This window comes from Arachis hypogaea, chromosome 15 (genome assembly GCF_003086295.3).
Source record: "Arachis hypogaea cultivar Tifrunner chromosome 15, arahy.Tifrunner.gnm2.J5K5, whole genome shotgun sequence".
In the NCBI taxonomy this organism is placed as follows: domain Eukaryota; kingdom Viridiplantae; phylum Streptophyta; class Magnoliopsida; order Fabales; family Fabaceae; genus Arachis; species Arachis hypogaea.
The window spans coordinates 86,521,122-86,528,310 of record NC_092050.1 but is presented as its reverse complement, the minus strand read 5'-3'; the positions used below and the strand labels follow the sequence as shown (position 1 = coordinate 86,528,310).

At 40.5% G+C, this 7,189-nt stretch overlaps 1 non-coding gene across 1 annotated transcript; it reads right to left on the bottom strand.

Moving 5' to 3' along the window:
- Positions 1-319: 319 nt before the first annotated feature.
- Positions 320-423, bottom strand: LOC112752393 (small nucleolar RNA R71). Its single transcript, XR_003176832.1, has one exon. It is a non-coding gene; the product is annotated as a small nucleolar RNA R71 (small nucleolar RNA).
- Between the last annotated feature and the right edge of the window lie 6,766 nt (positions 424-7,189).

Below are 7,189 nucleotides of genomic sequence, written 5' to 3'. Positions count from 1 at the left end.
CAGCATTCAGAAACCACCCATTCAGGCCAACAATTTTGAACTCAAACCACAGCTAATATCACTTGTGGAGAATCATTGTTCATTTGGTGGAAGTGCTAATGAAGATCCCAACCAACATCTCACAAAATTCCTGAGAATTTGTGACACTGTGAAGTCCAATGGAGTCCAGGAAGATGCCTATAAACTGCTTTTGTTCCCATTTTCACTTAGGGACAAAGCAGCTAAGTGGCTGGAATCATTCCCAAGGGGGAGTCTAACAACATGGGATGAGGTGGAAAGCAAGTTTCTGGCATGTTTCTACCCCCCACAAAAGGTCAATAGGCTTCGATCTGAGGTTCAGACTTTTAGACAACAAGATGGTGAAACTCTCTACGAGGCATGGGAGAGATTCAAGGATTTGACAAGGAAATGCCCACCAGACATGTTCCATGATTGGGTGCAATTGCATATTTTCTATGATGGACTCTCATATGAATCAAGGAAGGCTGTAGACCATTCATCAGGAGGTTCATTGAACAGGAAAAAGACTGTGGAAGAAGCCATTGAAGTGATTGAGACAGTGGCTGAGAATGAGTACTACTATGCATCAGAGAGGCACAACACTAAGGGAGCCATGGAGCTGAACCATGTTGATACAATTCTAGCCCAAAACAAGGTGTTTGCCAAGCAACTAGCAGAGCTTACCAGGCAATTAGAAACAAAGCAAGTGGCTGCAATACACACACAAGATCAAGAGGAAGTAAGCATTGAAGGAGGTGATTGGGAAGAGGCCAACTATGTGGGAAACCAACAAAGGCAATCATATGATCCACATTCCAACACTTACAACCCAGGATGGAAAAATCACCCAAACTTTGGGTGGGGGAACCAACAAACCCAACCACAAAACCACAAACCTTACAACCACAACCAACATAACAATTCCACATACCAAAACTCCAACCAAAGATCATACCAAGCCACACAAAACACTTACTCCCAACCATCATATCATGGCCAAAATAATCAACCTACCCAACCTAATCCGAACCAACAATTTCAAGATCAATTAAACCGGATAGAAGGAATGATGGCAACCATGAGTCAAGACATAACCGAATTGAAAAGCTTCAGGGATGATGTGAGAGCTACCTTAAGAAACCATGGTGAAAAACTCAAGAGGATGGAGTCTCAAGTAGGAGAGCTATCTCAACAGGCCCCCAAATCAACTGCAGTGTTCCCTAGTGACACAGAAAAGAATCCTAAAGGGGAACAAAAGAGAGTGAGATGGGAAGAATGCAAGGCCATCACCATATTGAAGGAAGTTTCAGAAGAAGAAGGAATCAGGCCCTCAGAGCAGGAACCAGAAATCTTGAAGGAAGGTGTGGAAGAAGTTAAGCAGGAAAGTGGAACTGAGCAAGCCAAGGAACTGCAAAAAGGCATGCTGGAAATATACCAACCAAAAGCACCATTTCCTCAGAGGATAGGAGGAGGTGAAAAAGGGAAAACCTATTCAAGGTTTTTAGAGACATTTAAGTCTCTCCATATCAATATTCCCTTTCTTGAGATTCTCCAGCAGATGCCTACACATATCAAGTATTTAAAGGAATTGCTGAGCAAGAAAAGAGTTTTAAAGGGAGGACAAACTGTAATAATGAACAAAGAATGCAGTGCCCTCATCAAGAAGGATATAATCTCTAAGAAAACAGACCCAGGAAGTTTTCATATCCCCTGCATCATAGGGGAAACAAAAATTGACAGAGGATTCTGTGATCTAGGAGCTAGCATAAATGTGATGCCTCTGACTCTTATGAAGAGGCTACAACTGAATGAGGTGAGATCCACTGATGTAATCATACAACTAGCTGACAAAACTCAGAAGCAAGCTGAGGGGGTAGTTGAGAATGTGCTGGTGAAAGTGGGAAACTATTTCTTCCCCACAGACTTTGTCATTTGGGACATGGAAGAAAACTACCTACACCCCATCATTCTGGGGAGGCCATTTCTAGCCACTGCTAGAGCACTCATAGATGTAGAACAAGGAGAGCTAATTTTGAGAATACATGATGAACAGCTCATTTTCAATGTTTTCAAACCTACATCTGAGCCTGAACCAGAACCTGAAAAGCCTAAGGATGATAGTAGCCATCTATGTTTGGAGGAAAGCAATCCAGCAGCTGAAATTCTGAAACAGTCCTTGGAAGGCAAACAAGAATTGCAAGAGTTAAAGCCACAAGAATCAATAGAAACAGATCAGAAGGATCCTCCTGACATAAGGGTCAATGATGAAATCCTCAAGAGAAAGGGAAGAATTGTAAAGAAATTGCCAAGAGGGTGGAGAAACAAGAAAATTCCCACTGAAGGTTTCTCTCCGGGAGATAAAGTGATATCAAGTCATTATTTGCCAATCCCACCAGGCCTCAAAACCATTCCTTCCCAACTCCCTCAAGTGTTCACAATCAGGAAAGTTCTTTCTATGGAACATTTAGAGGTCATGAAGGAATCAAGTGGGGACGTTTGCATAGTAAGAGGAGAAGACGTCAAGCACTACAATCCACCCTAACAAGGGACAACCGTCAAGCTAGTGACGTTAAAGAAGCGCTTCATGGGAGGCAACCCATGTTTTTAATATCCTTACTCTTTATTGTTTTGTTTTGCATCTAATAAAGCATGGTTTCTTATGCATGAACTTGAATCCTCAGAACAACTGCTGAAAGAGTGCACTAAACATTGCATGTAAAATACAATTTGTCTCTAAGTTTGGTGTGCCTGAAGGCACCCAAAATTTATTCAAAATGCATTCAATTTTTCATGCAAAGTGCACAACCAAACATTAAGTTTGGTGTTCCTCTTTGAACACGGTTCATGAAAAGCAAGAAGTTCCTCTGGATTTCGAAATTCATGACAAGTAGACCATTCGCATGTTTTAATACTTTGGTTTCAATTACTTAGGATAGTAAATTTGTTTAGAATCAAAGAGCCAAAGTGACTATGATTTATTAGAATTATGCACATTCATTAAGGACAACCAATATGGATTTCATGTCATCAGGAGACTTTACCAAACACTAAGTTTGGTGTCCAGTAATAAGTGTGCATACATATACAAGTCACGGCTTTAAGCTCATGAAGTTAATCATTGATTTACATGTGCAAGTACTATTCATCATTCACATGGACCGAAAAATGATAGCACACTTGTTTGCTTGTGCAGGTACAAAAGAAAAGACAAAAATGGAGGAAAAAGACAAAGGGAGGTACGGTGCTTGGTCAAAAAGAAAGTTCACAAGTCTTTGAAGCTAACACATGGGAAAAGGAAGTTCTGCAAGAAAAGATTGCTACATGTACAACCTAATGCACCCAGAATACTTCCAAGAAATTGAAAAGCAATTCGTCCTTCTCCCTAATTCATATATTTACCATCAAGCCACCCTTCACAAACCACCCTAGCCGTCCATTTTTCACTTACGGGCACTATAAAGAACCACTTGAGGAACGAGTTCCACACCACCAATTCTCCTTCATGCACATTTCCCTTCATCATAGCATAACTATCTCTTGCCGAAAACAACCTCACCACACTTCCAACAACACTTCTTGCTTCACCTTGTCAACTTTAGCTTGTAACTTACCAAAACCAAAGAACCAATGGCAGCCTCATCTAGCCACAAAAGAAGAAAAGACAAGCAACCAATGGAGGAGAACAGGGAATTCGATGCAAGGAGGTACAAATCAGTTTTCCATGAGATTCAAGCCGAATGGATGAGACCTAAAAGGGTACTAGCTGAGGTTCCCTTTGACCTTGAAAAGGATGAGTTCCCAGGTGTTTGGGAAAAGATCAAAAAGAGGAAGTGGGAGCTCTTGACTAAGCCAATCACTAAAATCAACATCAACTTGGTGAAGGAGTTCTATGCAAATGCAGTGAGGGAAGACTCAACCAAGAAACCCACATACAAAAGCTATGTGAGAGGGGTAGAAGTTGACTTCAGTCCCAAAGCAATCATGAAAACTCTTGGCCTGAAAAACATACATTTCAGCCAAGCAGGTTATGAAGAAAGGATGATAGGAGAACCTGACTATACAACTATTGCTGAAGACCTTTGTGCCATCAGAGCTGAATGGGTGAGAAAAACAAGAGGGGCTCCAAGAGTCTTGAGAAGGGGAGACCTTACACCGGAAGCTAAAGGGTGGTATGCAATAGTTAGGAGATCCATCCTACCCACTGCAAACTCTTCAGAAATAGTCCCTAAAAGAGCCATCTTGCTACATTGCATTATGGTGGGAGGGGAAATCAAAGTTCATAAACTCATTGCTGAACAGATACAAGAGTTTAGTGAGAAAAGTGACCCTGAATCCTGGCTCCACTTCCCTAGCACCATCATTAGACTATGCATCGATGCCCAAGTACCACTTGAAGATGAAAGACCTAATTGGCTATATCCGGGATTGGCCATAACTGCGTACAGAATGACTCTTGGCCCAACTGCTCCAAGACATACAAAAAAAAGAAATGAAGAAGGGCAACAAGCGGAAGAAGAGCAAGAAGCGGAACAAGAAGGACAGGAAGGAGAAGACAGAGAAGAAGAGCAAGAAGAGCAAGCAATTCCAGAAAGAAGACAACGAACTCCTAGAGACCCCATGGATATGAGCAGAATGCAGGAAATCATGGAAGGAATGTCTCAACAATACATGAGGTCTCAGGAGAGACAAGAGGACTTTCACCTAAAAATGATGGATATGCAAAGGAACTTTGAATCAAGATTCTTGGATCTGCAAAGGGAACAGAATTTACACTTACAGGAATCCTTCAGCCACATATGCCAACACCAAGATGCCAATGTCATGGCAATCAAGGAAGCCACCACTTTACAGAATGCAAGATACTCAGTCCAAGCTGATTACAACATCAGTTCGCAAATCAAGCTTAACTACATAGGAGAACATCTACACAAGATGGACCCAGCATTCCCAGCTTTTGATGAGTATTTCAAAGGGAGGAAAGAAGGAGAAATAAACAAGGCAATGATCCTTGAAAAAGGAGTGGAAGAAACGATGAAAAAGGCTGGATTCTGGAAAAAGCTCATAAGAAAAGACAAAGGAAGCACAAGTGGTCAAAAAGAGGCAGGAAGCAAGAAGAAGCAGGATCCCAAGAATTAAGAAGAACCAAGCAATAAATAAGAGGTGGTCTCGTCCCTTAATAATCAAATGATAATTGGTGAATTGTCTTTATGAGCTTTCTTTCATTATGAGTCATTTAAGTTTTAATGTGAAGTCTCTAGTATGTTTGTCTGTCTATTGCTTTGAATAAAGTGAATGCCTAGATGTTTGGATATAACTTCACCTTCTTAAACAAATGCTTGCCATGCTTGTTCTGTTTCCGAAAATAAAAGAAAAGTTTGAACAAAAGTAACTTGGCTCAATTAGTGACAAATCAAGTAGAATTAAGTGGTGGTATGCATGCTTGATTGTTTAGTCAGATCACTGGAAATAGAGTGTAGAATTATCATTTTTTATGTAGAAATTGAAAACTGTCTATGGATCTTGATGAATAAATGTCTTTGGCCATGAAAAAGAAAGAAAAGGAAGAAGAAAAAGCCACTGAAAAAGGGCAACCAAAAAGAAAAAAAAAATTGAGAAAATAAGCTAGGCACCAATGGTTTGAACTTCTGAGACAAATGCCTGTGGTGTTCATGTATTAAGGATATGCTTGGATGAATAGGTTCTGAGGAGTGTTTCAACACTTGGTAACTTGGGTTAACTAACCCGGGATTATCAACCAAAAGTCCATTATCAAGAGCAACCTAAATACAAAACATTTAGTCACACAAAGAGGTGCTGGGCACCAATGTCTCAAGAAGAAATGTGAACTAAAATGCCTGAAGTGGATATGTGTAGTGCACTGATAAGAAAAAGAAAATGCCAAAGGCTTGTGCAACACATGACACTAAGCAAACAAGGAGCAAAGAAGCTCTAAGAAAAAGAAAAGAAAAACAAAGAAGAAAAGTGCCAAGGACATAAGAATAACAAGAGGCCATAGCAGTGTTTGATGGATGCAAGGAAAAAGTGATAATCTTACCTGATAAGAATGAAAAAGTGATGCTGCAACTTTCTGCATAAAACCCTTCTGATGAACTTCAAATGCTTGCTAATATAGCCAATGTAATTGCTTTCTGTTTCATACTTTCTTCTCAAATAACTCAGGACTTGCTTAGGGACAAGCAAGTATTAAGTTTGGTGTTGTGATGCCAAGGCATCTTAGGCTAGTTTCACTAGCATTTTTTTGTTAGTTTTAGTTGTTTTATGCATTTTCTTGAGCTTAAAGTAACCAAGAATGGTTAAAAGAAAAACAAAGCAATGAACCATCCAAACAATATGATTTTGATGCAAATTCCATGAGTTTTGGTTATATTACTTGAATGCTATGAATGGAAGATTTCTCATGAAATTTTGCAAGACTTTGATGCAATTGTTTGGATGATTTCAGGGAAGAAGAGGCTAGGCAAGGAAGCAACAAAGTCAATAAAGGAAGCTTGAATATCACATGTGGAGTTTAAGTTCCAGTTTAAGCCTAAACTGGAGCTTAAACGCCAGAATCATGAAGGCTAAGAAATGCTGAAACTGAAGTTTAACCTCCAGTTTAACCTTAAACTGGAGGTTAAACGCCAGAACGAAAGTCTCACCAAAGAAGCATTTCCACGTTTAACCTCCAGTTTAACCTTAAACTGGAGGTTAAACGCCAGAAGTGAGAAGGGCACCAAGGGGGGCAGTTCCACGTTTAACCTCCAGTTTAACCTTAAACTGGAGGTTAAACGCCAGAAAGGGGAAAAGCACCAGGGAGCCATTTCCACGTTTAAGCTCCAGTTTGACCTTAAACTGGAGCTTAAACGTGTTCGACCAAGTTTCTCCTCCAGGGTTGCTTTCTCCATTTCCACGTTTAAGCTCCAGTTTAACCTTAAACTGGAGCTTAAACGTGTTCGACACCTCCAGGGCTACCTTTCTCAGCTTCCACGTTTAAGCTCCAGTTTAACCTTAAACTGGAGCTTAAACGTGTTCGACCTCCAGGGCTACCTTTCTCAGCTTCCACGTTTAAGCTCCAGTTTAACCTTAAACTGGAGCTTAAACGTGTTCGACCTCCAGGATGGCTTTCTCTATTTCCACGTTTAAGCTCCAGTTTAACCTTAAACTGGAGCTTAAACGTGTTCAACCTCCA